The sequence below is a fragment of the Lonchura striata genome, chromosome 7 (assembly GCF_050655825.1).
Source record: "Lonchura striata isolate lonStrDom1 chromosome 7, ASM5065582v1, whole genome shotgun sequence".
Classification (NCBI taxonomy): domain Eukaryota; kingdom Metazoa; phylum Chordata; class Aves; order Passeriformes; family Estrildidae; genus Lonchura; species Lonchura striata.
Window position 1 is genome coordinate 12,322,302 of NC_140709.1, and position 23,758 is coordinate 12,346,059.

Here is a 23,758-nt window from a genome sequence, read left to right on the forward strand (position 1 = left end):
GCATTAACCTGATGACCAATTCCCCTACTTAAAAGGAAAGGAAACTAACAAACACACTTCCCAGGTATGGAAGGAGCATTCTGGTATATCCTCAAGATTTTCTAGCTTCTTTTTTACACATTTCTTTCTCTTATCTTAATCATGTCAAATCCATTAGTTGGAGACTCTTTACTCGCTAAAGTGAAACACATAATTTACTGAGGAAGTTTCAGTCCATTGCAAGTTGTCTACAGTCACGTTTGTGGTTTTCTCAGCAAATTCTTTACATGATAAATAATCACACCCATAGGCAGTTTGTGCGCAGATTGTTCAGCAATTGATACTTAAGTCTTGTTGGTCAGTTTGAGCAGACCGATTTTGCCATTTTTTTGGAAAGAAAATGTTTCTTTAAAAAAAAAAAAAAAACAGATTAAAGGGTAATCATGCATATTCACAAGTTCACAGTTTGTTCATAATGAATATTTTATACCAAAAGATTCCACTCTAACCATTCATCTAAACTTAATGATAAATGAGCCCTTCTTTGAACAGACAAGGGCATTCTCCAACAGCAGGTGAGAATTGACAGCAGGTCAATTACATGCAAAGGTAAATTTATTTGCCAAACAACAAGAAGCCAAACTTCCAGGGGAACTTCAGTTTCCTCTGAACAACCTCACTTTATTTGCTATCAGCTTGCAGCTACAATGTTAGGCCAATGAGATGCACTTGGATTTTAAGATCCCTTTGAAAGCTTACTTTATTTTCCTAGACCCACTTTTCCATATTTGAGTTCCAACCTCAAATATGTGAGTGTTCTCCCATATCCTCTGTTGTGGATTAAATGTTAATACTACATGATCATTCATGTAGAGTATGCACATATAAAAAATATGTTGCTGCTCATTTATCAGCAGTCAGTTAAGTCTGTAAAATATGAGGCAATCCCTTAAGGCTCCAGGAAAGTTCTCCTGTGCTCTGATATGGCAACATAATGTTTTTGTTGTATCCTGGTAGACAGGGAAAATGTTTCATTGACAGCAAAAGGTTGGTAGTGGTTACACCTTTCAGCCGAAGGCTGATCAGAACGGAGTAACTGCTCTTATCTGGAACCATCAGTTGTAAAGATTTCAAGCATACATGTAATTTTTATGCAATTTGAGCCTTAGCTTGTAGCTATTTAAGCATTGCAAAAATATCCTTTTAAGTGGATTATTTGCAAGGTGGCAGCTGATCAGAAAGCTAGATGCATCCCACAAGGAAAAAAAAAAAAAACACAAAAAAACCAACAACAACAACAAAAAAAACCAAACAAACAAAAAGCAGGAACAAATAGTTCTCAGCAAAGGTCAGCTTCCTGACCACATGAATGAGATACCCCACCACAGAGCAATTCCTATTGCATAAGTGAGTTTTAAGAAGATTGCCTTGCTGTTGTCAGGGGATGTGCGACAGATTCACGATTTTCTGCGCTTGACAGCCAGAGTACTTGTCACTTAGTTCCATCTGGTAGAGAGATAACATTTCATTAATGTTCATGCTTAACCTTATAGCTCAGAGCTTTGACTCTGCAAAGTCCTGAGCATCACTGAAAAGGTGCTGAACACTCAGCATCCAACTAATTTAGCACGTTTCAGCTGCCTGCAGGATCAAACCCTGACTTTTCTTGGGAAAGATATGGTATTTCCTTCCCCTGCTTCACTCCTGGATTCTTTCCATTTTAAAACTCTCTCACAGAAGACAGTTAAAATCCATTGTAATTGGCCAGGTTGCCATTTTCAATACAGATGGTGCAAAATAACTTTACAAAAATATAACTTGCTGAGCCAACTGGACAGGAGATGTCAGTGAATATTAAATAAATGCTTACAGGTGTCTTGGGCAGCAAGTTATATATTTTTGTGGCTTCAGCAAATCAAACCCTTCAGCCTTGTCACCGCATTTAGTATGGATTATCCTAGGCCTGGACCTTTGGAAACAAATTAAGAAAACGGAGCCAGGATTCCCTGGTTCCCTCCCCATTCTGCCATGGGCTTTGGCTCTGCCTCCATGCACAGACCCCAGGTTGTCACAGAAACCCGATGCAGGACTAGCTGATCCATCCACATACAAACTATCCCCCAAACAGGCTTCCCTCACAGGAATATGGTCTGATCCTGACCTTGGTCAAGTCACTTAACCTCTGCTAATCCACCTGTGAAATGGAACTAATGAAATACAGGGGTATTGTCAGGCTTAATTATTTAATACTCTTTCAGGTACCTAGATATCCTTGTGGGAGAGACAGTGTACAGCTGCACAGCATTATTATTTTATTAAATGAAGTACCTATCAGTATTTCACCCTCAGCAGAATGACTGCTGAGACTGAATTGCCTCTTCACATTAGTTGTACGCCTTGATGAACAAAAATGCATTAAGAAGTGGTGCCGAGGGAAATGAACTTATGCTTCACCCAGCACTTCTGCAAAACGATGTCACCAAATCTTTGAAATTAAGCTTATTTGATTTTCTGGGGAAGGGGCTGCAGTTAACCCCCAGTTTGGGGGACAGCCTGGGGAGGAGAGGCTCACTGTTTTCTGTAAACAAAGAGCAGATGAGCAGGCAAGATTTTCTGGTAGTGTCTTGGCTGTGCTCAGGTTTTCCAATCTGATAGTGGTCCAAATAAACTCCTGATCCATTAAAGGGAAGAATACACACAGTCTAAAACTCAAACGTCATTAATGCACAGCATCTGAGAAAACAAAGACTTCTTGGACAATAAGTTACCCAAATTACAGCCACACATGCTGCAGGGGGAAGGACAGATGGTACAAGAACTGGAGATACAAGAAACAGATTTGTGACCACAAGGAAAAAGAATCAGGAGACATTTTTACCCAGCTAGAAATATCCAATATTTAGCAAAGCAAATACTAAGGAATCCTTCTTGAGAGGAAGAAGAAAGAAAGATTGAGGGGTCAGAGAGGAAAAAAAAATCTTTATGATATGAAAGGAGGCCTTTCAGCTTTTCTAAAAGGGCAAGTAATCCTCAAGGACTCCACAGTAGGAAATACAGAAAGAAAATTTATCAACGTGCACAAGGACAACAAGCTGGTATGCTCCCTCCCCGAAACACAACCATGAGACAGAGGCAAAACTGAGTGGGAGGATGAAGTCACCTGGCAAATCTCCACTGGTGATGATACCTTTGGAATAAGTGACACAGCATCCCGTTGTATTACATGGCTTATATAAGACTTCAGGGAAATGTAAAGCCCAGATGGGGGAATCTCAGTCCACGCTGTTTTAGACCACCAAAGCACATCAGGGAGCAGAATTATTTAATCCTTGAACACTTGTTAAACGTTCAGAATTAAAAACTGCATTGCATTACTCCAGTTTGCTGGAAGCCCTCACAGATCGCAATGAGACATTTCTGAAAATTGCTGGTAATATTTAACACAACATTCATGCATTAAAACTTTTACACATGGACCTTCTATTTTTTATTTGCTATATTTTTAAGGGTTCAAAACAAACTAGTTGCTAATCCACATACCAGCAGTCCCCTAAAGGACAATTTGGACCCAAACTCATTCAGCATCAGTGCAGGCAGCCCAGAGCCAGTAGTACTAATAAAGTTTTGTTTCAAAAGACATGGATAATGCTTAGTAGATGCAAGAGATAGAAACGTAAGTGTGAATTTTTTAATGAGGAGCTAATCAGAAGGCCATAAAGCCAATGCTGCTTCCTCAAAGAAGTCAAAACTATTGCTGCTGTTTCTGCAGTAACTGACAATTTAACCACCTCCCTGTAGCAACCAGCCTTCAATTTTCTTACAGTTTATTCTTATGTATGTGAACTACAAAGATGAAGTACTTCCTATTAGAAATGAAGATTTCCAACATTTTCTATTGATGGGGAAGAATATTCATTATTAAAAACTGTTAAACAATGTTTGTTAGTGAATAGGTCCAGATAATTCATAACTAAAAATACCAAAGATAGTCTGCTGAAAAATATCTTATTGATGTTATTATTATTTTTTAGAGTAGAACATCAAACCAGTTCCAGAAGATCCCAAAGATAAGGCTAAGTAACTACATGAAGTGATGAATATTTGAGTGGTCAAAAAGACGGTACATTTTTCAGAGTAATGTGGCCAAGTGAAAACAAACAAAAAGCCCAATATACCTGCTAATAAAAAAATACAGATTATTGTTTTAGTCAACACCTGTCAACATTATTTTAGTGAAACCAATTACACACAACAAGAAAATATAAAATTTTACACACAGATACACATGTATATATAAAAGATATAAATTTTTTGCAGAAGTTACAAGATCAATATAGCTACTTGCAGAGAAATACAGGGATTGCAGCACTTGGTCCAGTGTGACATTTTGACATTAGAATTGCAACGGTATGAGTAGCACACATTTCCCAACTAATGTATAATTAGCTACGGTACAGAAAGCAATCACAGAGGGGAGTTCTAAGCAGCTCTCCACATCCGAATGCACATCTAGCTTTGAGACTTTCACTGACATAAAATTATCATGTACAAGACAAACCATCATAAAATGCAGGAGACAACCCCCTAGGATTGACAGATAGTAAATAACAGTAAATGCAGGGCTGCTGTAAAAAATAATTCATGTCAGTTGCTAACTTGGACTCACTAAAACAGTACATTTCAGTACAGATATATAAAACTACAGGAACAAGGAAAATCAGAATAGAGAATCAAGTACTTCTGCAGCTCTAAAAGCTGATGTTAGAGAAGTGATCCATGAGTAAATCATGCTGCTCTTGAGTTTGCGGGGGACTAGTTTTGCATCTGTAATATTATGATATGTCAAGTCGAAAAACACAGACAAAAATGGAAGTGAGATAGGATCAGATTTTCAGATGGTGTCAGCATAGCACTGCTATACCAGCTGAAGACAGCCCTTGAAGTCTGTAAAGGCCTTTGAGCCACTTGGACAGACAATGCCATACAAATGCAAAGTAAGGTATCCCTGCACATTGGTGATTAATCACTCCTTTGTTCCTCCTAAGAACAAAGATAAACAAAGTGAGGGACCTAGTCAATACAAGAGCAAGAAAAAATACATGCAGATACAGTAATGTCCCATTGAAATATACTTAAATGATCATTTTTCCTCTTCTTTTGCTTTTGAACAAAGTTTCTCCCTCAGTCCAAAAGTCTACAATACTGATGTTGATCTCTCTTGCAGTGGTAGGGAAGTCACGCACTTAGACATATTTTTGCACAAGGCGGCAAAAATCAGTCATCAGTTATTTGCTGGGTTGTTCCTTTCAGCAAATCAACAGTGCCATAAATGCAGAAACATTTTCAAGCTTTATCAAGTATAATCTGACAACCCCCTCTGGTAAAACCACAGATAAAAATAAGCATATTCTTCACACGCATTAGTCTGCTCCTCATGACAAGACAGAGGTGACCTACAGGCTAAGAGATATCCCTTCTCCTTGGCCCATCTCAAGGTTTCCACTACTGCAGAAGTTGCACTTTCCTTCCTTTTTATATCCATAGCTAACCTCTATTTTCACTGTAATGTTGGGTATCCTGAAGGTTTCACTTAGTGCATATAGAATGTTTTCTGGTTCTGATTGCTTTTGCCCATTAAAAAATGAAAAAACCCTATTATTAAACCAACTGCCACATAGTATTTTCCCACCCCCTAGTAATGTTTCTCCAAGATAGGAGAGAATCAGTTCCTTAGCTGTATTTCAAGGGTAAGTCATGTAGGTCATGGCATCTACAGCGTTAAAGGAGGCCAAGGACCAAGCTCATGCATAAAAATCCCAGTTGTCCACTGCAGTCCACTGTTAGTTCAGTCTGTTTCAGGCCACCTCCACTCCTTCCAAGACAAGCCTGTAAAGAGAGGACCACCTCTGCATCTGGAGGGGATCAGCCAGTGCTGCTTGGAGCAGTACAGGCAGTAAGGCAGCGACCAACCCATATGTGTACAGGAAACCAGGAGAAAGGTCAGCCACCACACCTAGACACATTGCATCCCACTAAGAACAAGAACCACAAGTAGAAATATTTTTTCACCAAGTTGAATGATACAACGAACTTGGGAAGGGGGAAGGGAAAGTCAATGAAATCTGTCTGATGCTGCTACCAGTCCAGTCATACTTATTCCCTTTTTGGATTGCCTGTATCACTGCCAATGAAAGCAATCCCAAACCCAAAGATTTAATGACTTTAATATAAATCATCAAATTATGCAGTGTGTGTATGGCTCTATTATTCCTCTGTGCTCAAAAAGTTTAAGCCATTTACTCAGAAAGAATGAGAGCACAGCCAGTCAAGCACATCATGAACAAATACCAGCTAGTTACAGAGCAGAGCCCTCATGAGCAACTCATCAGCTGAAAAATGTTCAGAAGCAATTTGGCAGACACTAAGAAGTTGAAAATAGAAGAGAGGACCGGATTATGAAGGATTTAAAAATGGAAAAAAACAAAGTTAGGTTTTGCCATTAGTTATTTGATCATCTTCAGCAATATGTGAAAAGATTTATCCATTTTGATATCTGTTTATTCTTCTATTGTTCCAGAAAAGACATCTACGTGTTGCTACATGGTATTCAGTAATAGCATTACTCCTGTCTTAATGCATGTTTTTCAGCCAAACTGTACCTTAATTAAGTTATGTTATCTAATCCCAACACCTGATGAATTATCTGACATATTTTATACCCTTTGAATCTGACAGGACAGGATCTATTACTCTACAAACTCCTGAACTCACATTTAAACTTTCCATTGTCCTGAAAACAAGTTCCCTGCATTTATTGCTTGAAACTCCATGAAAAATGGTAACAGAGCAGTGTTCATTTCAGGTCAGGAACTACCACGAAAGGATAACATACAGCTCAGTGTGCACTAACCCATACACACCCCAGCAGTAGTATAGCAGTCAGTAGCAGAAACAGCTTCCTTCAAGGATACAAGAATTTGAAACTATTTCTACCTCCATGGCTTCATGGGCAACACAATATATATTCCTGGTCGAATGTTATTTGAGTTTTGATCTATATGGCTCCAGAGCTTCTGTTTGCACGATTCTTCCAGTAAGTACTAAGCATGCATTATTTGGGAAACTCCTGTGGAGCAGAGTTATCCACAATATCTGAAGTGTCCAGGTGCTATGATGAGCAGAAAGCTGGGGGAGGGGGGTACAATCTACGTGGCTGCCACTACAAATGGATCTTGAAGTGTACAGATAGCATATCTTCCCTTTTCCCAAAGGGCTGTAAGACACTCCACTGCTCATGATAACACATTTTCACAGGCTACTTTAACCCCTCAAGAAGGTACTTAATGAAGTAGAATAATACAATAACTGGTCTTCTGCTGGGATTTTGGCCTCCAGATGCTGATAGAAAGCCTGGTCTCTCATAGCCCCTTGACTTTGGCAGGATTTCTAAAAGCATCAAAAAGAATGAACGGCACAAACCCAAATGCACACCCAGATCCAGGCTTAGCTGTGTTTACTCTGGGCATCTCCGTTATCAACTGTGAGTTACTACAGGAGCCAAGGATATTGCATTACCATCCCCACTTTACAGCAGTAAAGCTTAAGCACAGAGCAGTTAATGGATTTGCCCACGGTCCTGCATGTGACCCGACCCACCCCCCAGAGAGTCCTGCAGCACTGACCTTGCATTCCCCTTCATTCTCTCATCACAGAGGCATTTCTGCACCATCTCCCACACCTTCTCTCATGCTTGGAACAGCTTTCTAAGCTCCAGTCAGCACACATCAGCCCCTCACCTCATTCAAACTGCTCCTGAGAAATCCCTTTGCCTACAAACATCAAAGAGCAGGCCCTGCACCGTGCTCGTCGTTCACACGGCATGAGAATCTGGCCTCCCGTGTTGGCATAAACAGAGGACCCAATAAAATATAGGTGCATCTAAACTCAAACCACAAATCCACAAGCTGCAGTATGCTGCTCTCTCCTTTTCTGATGTATGTTATATTGTCATTTGTAACATCTATCATTTAGACCAGTAAGTAATTCATGATAGGGACCCCCAGTCTCTGGCTATTTCCTAAATTATACCTAGAGCAAACACAGAGATTATACAGCAAGACAGACAGTCCTGAGTCTCGTGCTGTAACAGCACAGTTACAGTTTCAGCCTGACCAAAATGCATGAACTAAATGGAAGCTTTCTTTTGAAAATGTGATGTCTGGGCACTTTCCCCTGGTTGAACTTATTTTATCAAAGAGTGCATGTTGAAAGAGAAGCTAAGCCTGCTGATCTTTCTCCAAAACTAAAGAAAGCATATCAGTCCAGACATGAGTTGTCCCAGTGAACAACTTTTCTCACTCTGTCCCCAGGCATTCTGACCTCTCCCCTCAACCAGCAGAGCCGTCCTGGGCTGAAGCTGTTCCAGCACCCTGGTCTGTAGAGGCCAGAGGTACCCCATGATCAAAGCTGCTATGGCAAACACCCCCCTGGAATTACAGCAAGCAGACAAGCTTCCTGGTACTCTCAAGAGTTGCTACATATGCAAGGAATAATGCAAAGTCTCTTTCATTAGTCTTGGAACATACCACAACATGCAGGAATACTTCATTTCCAGCTCCTGTGGATGGCCTTGGAGCTCCTGCCTGCTTTCCACAAAGATGAGTGAAGCCAACAGCACAGGTTAATCCCAGCTGTAATTTACTGGAATAACTAACAGGTTGAGGAACTTGTTTGTTTATCAATGGGAAGGGAGAAAAACGAAGCAGCAGCTCCCTATTTGCCGTGGCTTCATGGCAAAGGGCATTAGTTACTGACACACAAATCACCCAATTTGCAACTCCCTAAAGTATAGCTGTAAAAATCCTTTAGGAATTATCACAGGGTGAAAGGAATAATTTTGGCAGTGCTGATGAAAAATGTGATCTCTTTACCTAGAGACATCTTTGCTGCCAGGCCATTTCAGCCCAAGCCTGACCTGAAGGGCTAAGTTTCTCACAGGAGATGAGAGCAGAAGTTGGTATCTGCAGGCTGGATCTCTTCTGAGTCGCCCAGCTCACAGCAGTGAGTTTTGTTTGCAGCGTTGAAGTCACAACAGAGGTTCCTGCAGTGAGCAGTCACCAGACACACATTGGTTTAATTTACTTTTTTACAGATGATGTCCAGGCAAAAAAAAAAAAAAAAAAAACAAAAAAAAAAAAAAAAAAAAAAAACAAAACACAAACAAAACAAAACAAAACAAAAAAAAAAACCAACCCAAAAAAAAACCCACCAAAAACAAAAACAAAAACAAACCATTGTGTTTTGGAGAGAGATTTGTCTTTGGAAGGACATGCCAGTATCAAGAAAATTCCAGTCTTTTGGAGCTCACTTGAGTTTGCAATGCTGCACTTGCTGCACTTCCATGTCTTCTTAGCCAGCATCTCCACCTCTCTCCACTTTATGAGGTGGATTTAATTAACTATAGCAATTAATCAGGCATCTCAACTCCACCCAGCCTCAAATGTCACCTTGCAGCACATGCTTCGCTCTAAACTGATCTTCATAATAGCAATTATTCCAGGACCTTACAGGACTTTTGGCACACATGCCCCCAAGTGGACCATCCCACAGAAAATACCAAATCATTACATCCACAGAATAAGTCTCCCCCACTGCAGCTCATGAAAGGCATGTATCTGCAGGTGCATTGACCAACACTGGCAGACCACAGAAATCCAGTTATTTGGAAAGGATTACACTACTTCTGAATGCCAAATAACCCCTCAGCTGGCTTCTTCTTTGTACAAAGAATAATCTGCTATCCAAGGAGGATAGCCAAGTATGATAAAACTCCATTGCTACCACCTTCAGAGGTCACATTTAGAGGGTCTCCCAAATACTGGAAGCACTGTCCATAGCAAAAGGGTTGTCGTTGCCTGTTTGTCAATAAGGATATACTAAACATTTTCCTGTGGTTAAGTCATCACAGACACTTTGCCTCCTGAAAATAATGTGGAAAAGTGACAAAAATATAGGTTTACCATAGAAGACACTTGGATTGCCAGATCCAGCCCCGGCCAGTGCTCCCTTCCCAGTTTCATATGTGCTGTGATTATATGCAGAAGGATTAGTCTGAAAAGTCTTGAAGTGCATAGAAAGGTTATGAACAGTCAGTAAGGGAGCAGAGATTAGATCCCATGGGTTGTTAGGCACTAGTAGAGTGCATTTGCCTAAGGCTATTCTGTGTAGGAAAGGCTGTGTTATGCATGACATTTTGCTAGTTGGGCAGGAACACAACAGGATATCTGACAAAAATATGACAGCAGGGTCTTTATATGGCTCAGCAATCTTCACACGGATCAATGAAGAAGCACTAGTTCAACTCAGACTGAAAAAGATGCCAAAAAATTTTAATTACAAAGGTGGGGGGAGTGTCCCCCTTTCTGTTTCTAAGATTCTTAAAATCTACAAAGAACTACATACTCTATTTTCAAACTATTCCATTGCCCTTGAGGCTGATATTGCAGACAGGCTTAAAAGCTGTCCCTAGTGTTTTGCTTTCTACCTGATAGAAGGATAAAAGCACAACCTGAACCCATGGCCAAACAGCTCAGGGATTCTCAGGAAATTATGATCTGGTGGATGAAGAAGATGGACAGAGAGGGCAGCCCTCAGCTGGCTGCCCCACAGATCAGCTCTGCTGCAGCCAACTATGAGCAGCTTCCTTCAGCATCCACAGCAGAGAGCTGACATAACTAGACTGTAGCACCAGCTCCCCTCTGAGCTCTCTGCAGCAGAAAAGACTGTGCTGGAAAAATATTCTTCAGTCTGTGGGTGGATACAGGTGCCAGTAGGGCTTCCAAAGACAATCACACTTGCTTAATCAAGGTCAGAGTTCCAGAAACAATTCATATTACATATTAAGTCAATGCTTTTCTGTCCAAACTAGTCAAACACTGCCACTAGTATTTCCTTTTGCATTGTTTAACTTTTCACCTGAAACCATAAGGCATAGCTTGTGTGGTCTGATCAGAAGAAGGCATACCTTACACCATGGGGCAAGTCTTGAAGGTAAAACACACAGAGGTCTAAAAGATTCTGCCACTCTCTCAAGTATTTCTTCAAATAGAGGCAAATAGGACCCAAAGACACCAAAACTGAAAGCACAGCTCATAGGTCGTTGCTGTGGCTGCAAAACCAGAGCATTCCTCCAACCTGGTACCCTTGGGGAATACTATGAATGTGCAAGGGGCACCACCACGACCAGCCCCTGCTCTAAAGGAAGATTATTTACCCCCCATGGGCTCCAAACACAGCATAAGTTTCAGCTGGTAAGGTGAACTGCAATAGCTTAGAAGTCAAATGCTGCCAATTAAATAAAATTCTGGTGGCCCACTTAACCTCTCATTAGGAAAAGCAGAGCATCCTTGAAAATTTTGGTTTGCCTAAGTTAATTAAAATTAATTGCAGAATTTTTATTATTCAAACACAGGAAAACGTATTGTTACATAAGTCAGAGATCTTGCAACTCCTGTCTTTTGGCCTAAGCTTACAAGAAACGGTGATGTTGGTCTTCAAGATGTCAGTCTTCATTTTGGGGACTTAATCCTGTTACAATATGGAGAAATCCTAAAAATAAGAACCAAATGTAGCTGACACACAGAAGTCTATATGAGAAAGGTTTGGCAACATGCTTGACAACTATTTTATTTATCAATTTATTTAAAATTAACAGGTTTGATATCACATGCCAAACTTGGATCTGTCTATTAAAATAATTGAGAACAACTTCTACAAGTCAAAATGCTTCCCTCAGGCTTTTAAATGAGTTCTGGGTTTGGGGGGAAGATTTAAAATACAAAATGGGGTTTAATTTGATTTTTTTAATAAAACTTAATGAAGGTTCAGATAACAAGAAATTAAAGACACTGGGTTGGCCAGAAGCAACTTTTGCTTGTGATGATTTTCACTCAGAAGAATTATGTCCATTTCAATTTAAACAATTAAGTCCAAAGCAGACTTTTACAAGAAGACACTAAATGGAGGAGTCAGAGGATCTTTGCTGCATTTAAATTGTCGGCATTTCTATCTATTTCATTTCTCATATTAAAAAGGAAAAAAAGTAATTAAAACAATGAAGTGACTGAGCAAAACTGGACAGTCCCCAGGTACACCAACAGCAACTGGCTGGACACAGCCTGAGGCCAATCCCCACTACAGCACATGGAGAGTGCTGGACCCCACAGCAACCAAAGCCTGTCCTTGCTCTGTTCCTGCACCATCTTGGACACCCATGGCCGTACCAAGCCACTGCTGCAAGCAAAGGTTGGAGCTCACCACCCACCAATCCCACTGCTTTTCTCCAGCCAGGGGCCCGTGGGAACATCAGTGTCTTAAGAAACCAGCTAGCTCAGAGAACCTGTGGAGCAAGCACGGCCACGTCCCACAGCTTCTGCTCAGGAAGGCACGGGAGCAGGGCACACAGCCCTTTACTTATTTAAAGACCATGCACTTTGCGCAACAGAAACCTCACTCCACCACTGCCCCCTGGCATGGAGGCTGATTTCCGCATCTGCAGCTACACCCCTCATCTTGCCCAAGAGCAGCTGCTCCATTTCTCTGCTACAGAGAGTGGTGGTTTATTTTGGCATGTTGTTCTTATTTTGTAAGAAGTATCTTGTATTTGTATAACCATATAATTTTATAGCTGGAACTTTCCCTTCCTTACTTAGCAGGTGATGCTGTACAAGGGCAAATGGCAGTTGTCAGTCTGACATGTTGAGGCTCATCAGTTCTCCACTGGGGACCAGTCTGTTTTCAAGGTCTAGACCAGAGAAGGACCTTCATGGCAGTGTTAACACACTAAACAAAAATACAGAAAAAAACCCCAATCTTCAGTGGGTTAAAACTGTTATCCCAGGTACCTGCTTAGCCTCTGGGCTCTTTGGGGCTAAGTCATAAAAAAAAAAAAAGCCATATTTACAGACAGTGATGCTGAGGCTACTTCAGCTGATAAAAAGTTTTTAAGTGCATGCAAATAGAAGCAGGCAAGAAGGTGGCAGATATCTATGAAGAAAGTAAGAAGACAAGGAAACAAACCATGCTCAGTTTTGAGAGCTAAAGCCATGTCAAAACTCAATCCAGGAGCAAACCTAAAGTGTCCTGCAGTCCCAGTGGGAACAACCACCAGCAAGAGATGTCTGTTCAGATAAATCAGGAGAAAATGTTCTCTTCACAGAGAGCTACTCTATTCACCCAGGACATAGTTCAGGCTTTTAGGAGAGGCCATAGTTACAGGTCTCTGATTTTGCAGGCAACAGAAAGGCACATGAACTTAGGGCTGTGACTCAGCCCATGCCAGAAAGAGCCCTGAGTCATGCCACTCTCACCCACATCTGACCTTCCCCAGGAGTCAACAGTTCCAGAGCCAGTTATGGCACCACAGGCTCACTCTACTTCCAGTTTCTTCAAGTAAGAGGACAGTTTCAATAAAATCAAATAAGCTTGCACCTGACAGCAGTTTCTTTCATCATAGCTTTCAAACAATGCTCAGTTCAAAACAGTCTCATTTGTACTTGTTGCATAAAGCCATATATTTTACCTACATGTCACTATGCTATAGTGCAGATACAGTTGCACCCAAGGCACATCAAGGAATCTCAGTTTCTGTCCAGCACACAGATGTTGGAGACTAAGCAGACATTATCGCTGCAAAAACACATTAGATCGCTTGACAAAGGAATGACTTAAATCACTCAAAGACCAAGGGGGAGAGTGACAGTCTTTCTAAATTTACATTTTTTTACTCTTTAGCAGGAAACGAAACAAAATCTACATTAAGGACGCGATTGAGATTTACAAAGTGTAAGCACTTGGAGTTACAAACTGCCAGAATTTCAGATGTCAGTGTAATCTCAGTTCAACACTCTTGTGAATGCGCACTACGAGACAGGTTTTACTTATTCGTATCACCCACCAATGAATGCAGGCACCTCATGAGTGGAAAGCTGAGCTGCATTACCATAACACATTGACAGAAGTTTAGGAAGGGGAGAGAGGAGAAGGCAAAAAAAAAAAAAAAAAAAAAAGAAAAAACACACCACTGAAAATAAACTGGGTAGCATAATACTGGAAAGAAACAAACTGAAAATGCATGAGGAGTTACTAGCACAATAGCCCATACCAGATAGACACAGTTAGAAGTCACACTTCTGCAGCCTACTAAGAGTGATCTTCAGTAGTCAAAAGTAGAGTGGACCTTGGATATTTTTACTGAGGGTCTTTGTGTGCCCAATATTAAAAAAAAAAAAACAACAACAAAAAAAAAAACAACCACCACAAAAAAACCCCCAGCCAACAGTATTTTCAGCATCATTGCCCTCTAAATCTCAAGGAGCATTTCTGTCTGAGCACATACTTCTAAATAAACTACTTCAGAGATAAAGAACCATATTCAAAGCTGAGCAAAAATGTAGGTAGCCCACAAGTACCTCCTATACAACTGCTTATCTTCATTTTGATCATCTACATTGATGCATATATGTTTGGAAGTAAAAAAAGAACACATTGTGTATTTCTGAAGCTCTAGACAAAACAAAATTCAATTATTTAATATATTATCCATCTAGTATGGCATTGCTTTTTAGCTCTAGACGGAGAAAGAACTTTTTCCCTAATTAGAACTGCGGATAGGTTTAATTTTTAGGGCCATTCCAGGACATCTTTCTAAAACATATTGAAGAAAATGGCTGGTCTCAGACATGATCGACTACAGGCATGGCTTAAGGAAAAGTCCTGAACAGATCAAAAAATAAAGTGTGTCTCTAAGGAATAATTGTGTATTCTTGGAACAGAAAAATTAAATACAAATGTGAAAATGCCATTTCAGGCTTTCTTATTACATATTTTCTCTGTAACTGAAAAGAAAAACCCTACAAGATGCAGAGGTAAAATAGATTCTGTGGAGTTGCCCAGAAATGCACCCTCATTAAATGTCATTTTAAGTAGTGCTAGCTCTGCCAGCTCAAAGCATTTAAGCACCATCATGACTTTTCAAGCCCTGAGAATCTTGTTATTTGCCTTATGGCTTTTTCACACATTAAATGCAATCAGATCACAATTTAAGCCTGACTCCATAACCATCTCGGTAATATTGAGACGCAATAACCTTTCAGCAGAAACTAGAGACAAAAATACAAAAAAGGAAAGTATTTTAATGTAACCATGGGGTGGAATACAAAATATTGTAAGATAATAATTAAAATCACAGCAGCTGAAAGTGCTTAGGTAACCTTTCGAAATTTATTGCATTTTCTAGAATGCATTGAATCAAGCTCAAATACCTTCAAGAGCAAGGGTATCACAGTTTTCATCAAGATGTTGCTGTCGCCTTACCAGCAAGATTTTTGGTTTAGGCCTATTTCTTCCCCACAATTCTAGCTCACACATCTTTTTGTTTACTTCCTTCCTCCAGTACTGCAGCCATTCAGGTATTAAAAGAGGGGCTTCCTAACTCGCACTCCCTCTGCTGACTCTCCAGTGGTGTAGTGTATTTCTATTTTTTTTCTTTTCTTGTTTTTTTTTTTTTTAATTTTATTTTTAATGGTCTCTACGCAACACTCTTCCCTCCAAAAACATCCTGGCACTCAAACACATTTTTCAAGGTGAAAATGAGAATACAACACACTGATTTCCAGTCAGGTAGGTCTGTGGATTTTTTTGGTGTCTTGATGCAACTGGACCATGTCACTGATTTGTCTCTGTGTTTAATTATGTGTTCTGAGCAAACCAGAGATCATTCACAGTTCCTGTAGTATCAGCATAATGTTTAAAAGCAGACAGCTGCTTGTTCTTCCCAGAGACCTTGATATCATCAGTAGCCCTGGATTGCACACACTACAGCCTTGTTATATTTACATGGTGTTGCATCGTACTTGACCTAATATTATACTGATGAGCTCACTCTATCTAAAGGATGCTGTAGAGGAGAGGATGAGAGGATTTGTGCCTAGTATGCTTGCTAGGTTGTGGCATTTGTGGACTTCAAATTCATGTATGGAAGAGAACCAGGAGGTCTCCTGCTCCATCTTTCTTCACATGGTATATGTGCATATATATATAGCAAGTATAGACATAAATGAATGCCCATAGACACCTAACCTTCAGCATGATCCTTTGTCTTTACCCACTTTACCATCACATATCCCATCTTCTTAGATGGTTGTAGTGAGGTCATAAAGGAAATGCAGCATCTGGAGTTTTTTCCTTGTTCTTTCACCATTTCATGGTGCAACACTCCTCATACCACACTGGTCACAGCCTCTCCACTTGGTCACCAGTGGCACTACTTGTGCCACTCCTGTTTACTTGTGGCCACAGTCTAACCTCTCCTGATAACTTCCATCCATTCTGAATTTAACCTTTTCCAACTACTAAACCTTTTTGTTTTCAATGTCCTCTGCCCTCCCTCCCCCACCAAGTTAATTTACAATTAAAATAATAATTTGGCATTGCACCATAAATTCAGCAATTCAGTGAACAAAGGAATCACCCAGTACTTTCAAAACATGCACAGACCCATTCCTTAGTACAACACAATTCTGATTCACTAAGTGCTATCAAGAGGATTTTACAAGAAGCTGAGCCAATATCAGGGAAAGAAAAGAGATTTTTTTTTTCTTAGTAACATACCATGAACATTTGTTAAAATTGAAAGGCAAATTTCTGATTAACCAGATTTATGACCTCTTTAACGTTCAAGCATTTGCAAAAAGTGAGTGCAAAGTTCTGTGCTCATGAATATTCTCCTACATCACATGAGCAAACTGTCGCCCAAGGTAAATTCCAAATTGTTTGTGTTTGTAAAATCGGGAATGCTAATTAGTTATATAAGTCATAATGTATTGTTTCTGTTCCTTAACTTGATGACAAAACTACTTAACACGTCTTAAATTGCTAAGTGTGAAAATTACCGATATACAATTTATCACTCATTTTGGATTGGTTAATTACACAAGTTCCCACACAGATTGCCTATGGCATATTTGTCTAATGATCTAATTATTCCCTGAAGAAATTAGTGAATAACTTTACATGACAAACCTGACAATTTCACAATCTGCTCCTGGACAATTTGTAAATAGATAAGTTTGATGATATTTTGATTTTTATCTATTGGTGAACTAGTCAATCAGAATTGCGGGTCTTCATCACCTCCAGAAAAATCAGACTGTTTTTATTTAAAATAACTATTTCTCCCACAGGCGAACTGGGTCTGCCCCAAGCATTACACATTTGTCTGTTTGTTAAATGGGTTGAGAATATGATTAAAGTAAATGGAAAATAACCTACATCAAGTATGCTTTAGAGAGCCAATGTCTATGGTTTCTCTCTGGAGAAAGCTAAGCAGGGTGTGCAAAAATAATGTATCTAGAGACTCACAAGGACTGTTCAGAGATCAGCTGGAGTCTCTCTGCCTATAAACTCAGTACCCTACAATTTCTACAAATGGGATTTTTAGGTCCCAGACCAGCAAAGAACTGAGCATTGGGGTAATTTGCAAACTGCAAAAGACCCAAATACTTGTGCTCTCAGAGCCCGGCTGTACCAAGGCTGATGCCTGGTATCAGGGGCCGTATTCAGCATGGTGCTCACAAGGTCCTTATGAGTGGAGTGCTATGATGCTCACTGTGGCTCTGCAATGCCAGATGTTGTACAAAGGGGTCCTGCAAAACCTTCCAAAAACTGATCCTTTCCCCCTTGGATGGACTGAGCTGAGACAGTCAGTGTCACTGCCACCAGGTCAGCTTGGAGCTACCAGCACAGGACAGCCTTGCTATTACAGTTAGCTTACCAAGAAGCTGTCAAGATTTTTAAAGGCACTGAGGCTGCATTTCTTACAGTGTCACAAACAAACATTTTAAGAGGGACTTATGAAAGTCAGTCACAATTCAAAAGTCTTCAGGGAAGGACAAAAGCTATTTTATACTGGTAAAAAAAAAAAGAAAAAAAAAATCAAAATTACCCTTGTGAGAGAACCACTGAGGCTTCTTCATAGCACAAACAAACCTAAGACCACATCAACAACAAAGGGCCATGAAAAACTGGCCCTTTGGAGCAAAATTAGCCTGGTTTGCTTATTATAGCTAGAAAGAGAATGGTTTTCTCTAAGTTAGCACTGGGGCACTGACTTTGCATATAAAGCCTATTCTTACCAAATATCATACACTTTACATAACAAAGTCTGACAACAGTCCATTTCAGTGGCTAGGGGCATAAACAGCTGGCAATGGAATACACATCTAGACACGTAATCTCTAGTCTATGTTATCTTCACTCTGCTAAATATATGAAAAATGGTGTCAGAATACTAAAGGTCACCCTGAAATAAATCAGGGAAAGCATATTCTACCCATATGTAGCCTTGCTCAGTCACGGAACAGATCCTGGCAGTCACCACCACTGCATGGAAGTTGTGCATCTTGGGAGTGGAAAAGAAGGATCACATCTGTGTCCCAGGGGGCTGTGATCCCTTACCTATTGCTTCCTGGGACCTTGTGAGAAGGGGATCATTACATTACAAGAAAATAAATAGGTGACAATCTTACTAGAGAAAGACCTCAGAAAAGCCATGGTGATAACAGGGTGACCTCATGGCACACTTGGATGCAAAGGGAAGAGAAGTAGCTGTGCTGCTTTCTCACTGCAATAGTGCTGCTAGCCATGAAATAGCAGAAAGTAACTCAGAGGCTAATTCCATCTTGGCAGTAAGGTTAAATATTTTGCTGTGTGCAAGTGCTTGTCAATTTTTTAACTAAATTTTGGATTAGAAAGAAAAACATGCTATCAGAACCTGCATCTTTAAGGACTGAAACCCCGGGGGAGGAGAAGGCTGGAAAGCCTTGTTGTTATGCACTGCCAGTTGGAACCAGACCCAGATTAAAGCAGATTTCTCACAAGAATGTGAAGCATTGAGTGATGGCTGAATACCACATGTATTGCACCTTCACCACCAGATCCCTGCTTCTGTCAGTACCTCCACGGGCTACCACACTGCAGTCCCCACTGCAACCAGTGCCATTAGAAACTGAAAAATCACTAGAACGCACCAGACAAGTCACTCATCTGCACTTACCACGTGGTTATGCAAAGGCCCTAGCTCCCTTCCAATTTCAACACTTCATTTTTCATACTGAAAACAGAGTCCAAGCCCTAACGTTCCTGTATGTACAACACCTACTTTTTTCCGCACTATCAAACCCGCCTGGCAGATCAATCACAAAAGACATATTCTGTTCTGCAGCTCAGCACTCCCCTCCAATCACATGAACAGGTAGCACTCAGGCAGCAGATTTCTCAAAGCGCATCCAGCTGTGCATGACATAGCTCTGTTTTCATAAGGAGGATCAGATAAATCAGGAGAAAAAAAGGGGCACAGAATATTCTTAGTTGGAAGGGACCCACAAGGATCATCCAGTCCACTTCGTAAGTAAATGGCCCGTACAGGGATTGAACCCACAACCTCAGTGATATTACCACCATGCTATAACCAAGTGAGCTGATCTCAGGGTCGTGACAAAAAATGCACAAGCAAACTAGCAAAGGGATGTGCATCAGCAAAAGCCAAGGATAAGGTACTAAAGGAAACACTTCGGGTGGCATGCAGTCCATTTCCAATGCATAGGAGGTCAACACAGCCCCTGCTACCAGTCCTTTGTCTGATGCAACTATTCACAGCGATGAGTCAGGGGCTTAAGAGAGAAGTGATGGTTCTTTCAAAGACCAGATTTTTAATATCTGCATCTGTAGCTTTGCTCTAATGAAAATCTTCATGGCTGTGGTAGGCAGAGCCTGCTGCTTCTACCATGCACAGGTGTACTGAGAAAAACAGAGTCACCTTCACCTGAAAAGTACTGTACCCCACGAGATCAGGCAGACAGCTATTTCCAATATTTATATTGACCTTGGAAAGATAGCAAATTATATGAGGCTAGGGCACATACCCACCCTACAGGAGTTTGTTGACTTTGATTGACTTAAGTGAGATGAATCAAACAGTATTTGAGAATTATGCATTAACTACCTGCATTCAAAACTGCAGATAATAAAAAATAGCCAGAATGCTCCCAGAAGCAAAAACAAAACAAGCTACAACTTTATCTTCTCATATAATAGCATGTGAAGCATGTCTGCAAGCAGAAAACAGGAAAATAGTTAATGCTTTCTGCGTTAATGCAGCACACAGCTAACCAGTGGAACTCTGCCACAAGACATCATCTTTCAAATACTTGGCTGTCATTGGATGAAAGATTTTTAAATGGAAATTAATTGTTGGGGCTACAAAGACCAAACTAGTTTGTGTCTTTTGTCTCCTCAAAGGCCTTTTTTAACTGGGTCTTGCTGCAAATGGGAAGCTGCAACAAGTGAACCTCTAGTTTTAGTCATCACAGCAGTTGCATTTATGAGTTTGTCCTACTACACATTGAAATAGTGTCTTTGGAAAAAAAGCCAAAGTGCATTAAAAAAAGATATCTTGGAATAAGATCTCAGTGCAAACATCTTAGCCTCTTTCTAGCTAATTCAACAGTTACCTATAGCATATACGAGTACTTCTAACCACATGGTTATTTTCATAATTGCAAAGGTTGGAAGTTTAATTAGACAATCAGAAGGAAGCCCTCAAGCCAGCCCATTTTCTTAAACAGCTTTACCTAGGCAATGGGAGCAGCATTGTGTAATGCGGCGATTTACTCTGAATAGCATAATGCTTCCTTATCTTTTTTGCCCGATTAATTTCCTGACTGAAGTAGCACATAAAACCAAGCTGGTTAGACAACATGTGTCAGGAGCCACGCGTCCTGCTCAAATTGAAACTAAGAGACTGAGAGAGCCCAGGTCTCTTCCCCTTTCCTTGAGTGTCTATTCCAGGTACATTGCTCTTCCACCATGACACTATCAAGACCATCATCAGACCAGAGCTTCTGGCACTCACTGACTGTGACTTTTTCCTTTCTGAGGGGGGTGTGTTAAAAGTTTATGGTCCTCAGGGACTTGGACTGTGGCTCAAAAAGCCAAATGAAGTGGAACCGGGTTTTGTGATGCAACTCCACAATGCCTTGATGGCCTCACGAGAACCACTGAGGCAAGCAGGAGACCATCGCCACAGACCCTGGGCTGCCTCCCTTCACCACTTACTTCTCAGCTTTACCTGCCTCCCTCCCTAAACATACCTGCATGCAGGTACACGCTTACCCCTTTTCAGGAATTCCACTATTGTTTTCAAGATGGAAAAGAGAAAAAAGCGATCCTGAACTCTGCCAGGGCCTCCCGAGCAGAGCGCGGAGGGACGAGGGCTGCAGTGCTGGGGAGGAGCGGCGAATCCCAAGCGGCACAATCCCCGCGGCCCAGCACCACGGCCCGGGGAGAGCGAGCGGGCCCGGCCCCGAGGCCGCGGAGCGCCGCCGGCCCGCGGGCCTCCCCACGGCGGAGTGCCGGCGAGCCGCAGCCGCGCTGTGTGTGTGTCTGTGTGTGTGTGTGCCTCCGTGCCGCGGAGCATAAACAGAAGCAGCTGGGCCCCGCTCGGCTCCGTCCCACACCGCCTCGCCACGGGCACCCACGCGCCGCGCGGGCCCGGTGCACCGGCGGAGCTCGCCACGCGCGTGACCGAGGTGCCGACGGCCCCCGGGGCGCCGCCGCGGCCCCTCACCCCGCCGCCCCCAGCCCCTCTCCTCCGCAGGTTTCTGCTCCTCTCCCGCCTGTCCCCGCACAGCAGCGCTGCCTCCCTTACAGGGGGCTTGTACTTGTTTCCTCCTAAGTGGCGAGAGACCGTCCCCCCTTCCCCTCTCGCACCAGCTCGGGGGCAAAGCTCACTTTCCGCCCTCATTACCTGTGCTGCTCCCTCTGGAGTACCCTCCCCCCCTTCCTTTTCCCAAGGAATTTCCAGCAATAGTGTTTAACCTCAGCCTTTAAAATCCCTGTGCTCCAGGCTGCCCAGCATCCCTGACTCGCTGTACCCATGAGGGTCTCTGCCCCAGACGGTCCCAGCAAAAGCAGCTTCAGGGCTGAATTCAGTAGGGTTTCACATCTTTTTCTTTTGCGGAGGTGATACTACATTGCCAGCTACGATTTTTTACCATATGCAACACCAACACACTGGCAGTTAACAAGCTACAACACAGAACCACTTGGCAACACAGAGAAAATGGGCAGAAAATCCCCAAGCAAGAAGGAAAGGGGAGGAAAAAATGAAATGAATTGACAGCATTAAGCATGCAAGAGAGAACTGTAAAGGAGAGGCTACCAGGGAGCAAAGGTGCCCTCCCAGGCTTGTGCACAGTACCAAGTGCAGAACCTCAGCAGGGGAAGCAGCTGCTGCTTAATCATCAGAGAGATGAAGCACCTGAATACTTCCTGGAGAGCAACAGAGGTGAGAAACCAAATCCATCTTAGTGTCAGCTCCCCTCTTGAAGTCAACTGATGTGGTAGCCTGCCATAGCTAGGGATCCAGAAACACACGAGATGCCACCCAGTCCCACAGGACCTCTGAATGTTACTGTAGAGTACAAGCAATACTTATTTGTAAAAATTGTGATGTGACTGTATGAAAAAGCATCTGTGCTGGGCAGCAATGCCCTGGAAGGCAGGGGCTCAGGGCAATCTGACTCCACGTTGGAGAGCACACTGGGCCAATGAAGATGAGCTGAGGCAGTGGTGGATTCAGCGTGGGGGAATGGAGTTTTGCTCCTGCTGCAGGAATGAAGTTTGGAGCTGTCTTCACTTGTAACACCACATAATTCTAGGTGGCTGCAGATTTATTACTGTATTTTCCCAAATTTGGAAGGCTTCCACTTTTGACCACATAAAAGAAACATTTTCCTTTTCTCAGTATGACCTCCATTTTCTATTCTGAGACAAAATCCATTGTAGCAATGCCTGGAAAACCTACTCATCTAATCATTTTCCCTGCAAATTCCTCAGAATTTTGAGATGGGTTTAGCTTGGCTAGAGCTTTTCCACCCCCCAGCAAAAGAAACTGCTTGTGAGAGTCTCAATTTTTAAAAGATAATGATGGCAGTGTTCACTGCAGGATTTTTCCTGTTATCAGTTTGATTTGCAATCACAGCTGAAGGCCTATGCCATGAATTATTTGCCAATTAAGCAGTGCTTTCACGGAGGCTGTGTATTTTACACCTTGACAGCTATTACAGGCAGAAGGTAACTGGAGCTTTGACTTAAATGCAAATTATCAAACACCGAACAGTCTGAAGCAGAGACCCAAGCTGACTTGGACAGAAGACACAACAGAGATAAATTTGCTGCTGACGTTTTATCTTGGGTGGGAGTAACAAAGGTAAAGACAAAATCAAAAAGTCCATATCTTTCTTGGTCTTTAACAGCAGACTTCTTAATCCTTCCTGAAGACACCCAGAAAAATTATTTATGTTGTGGAACAAGTATTGGAAAAGATAGCTGCCCTCTGTTACAACTAATATGATTAACATCCTTGCATAATCTTTTTTCTTAGGGAGAAGAGTGATCTCACTACTCCAATCACATTGCATTATGATGTACCTTGGAAACAGAAAAGCAGGTATTAAAAAAAGTCAAAATGAGATTTTATTATTTATTAAAGATATGTGTCTCAAATTCAGTTCAGGGTCCTCAGAGTATCCCGTGGGTACTGTCCCTAAGCACATTTAGGACCCAAGATGTTCTTCTCCACTCCAACAGAGTCAGAGCAGTTGGGCTATTTGTTTTGTTTCAGTTAAACCCTTGAACAAAAATGATGTCACTGCACTCAGCC

The 23,758-nt window shown here is 41.6% G+C and overlaps 1 protein-coding gene across 2 annotated transcripts in view; it reads right to left on the minus strand.

The window, feature by feature from the left end:
- GLI2 (GLI family zinc finger 2) overlaps positions 1-21,337 on the minus strand; it is a 381,010-nt gene extending 359,673 nt beyond the window's left edge. For both annotated transcript variants that reach the window (XM_085584944.1, XM_085584946.1), the window contains exon 1: positions 21,208-21,337. The gene's annotated coding sequence lies outside the window, so the exon portion shown is untranslated. The remainder of the gene's footprint in view (positions 1-21,207) is intronic.
- Between the last annotated feature and the right edge of the window lie 2,421 nt (positions 21,338-23,758).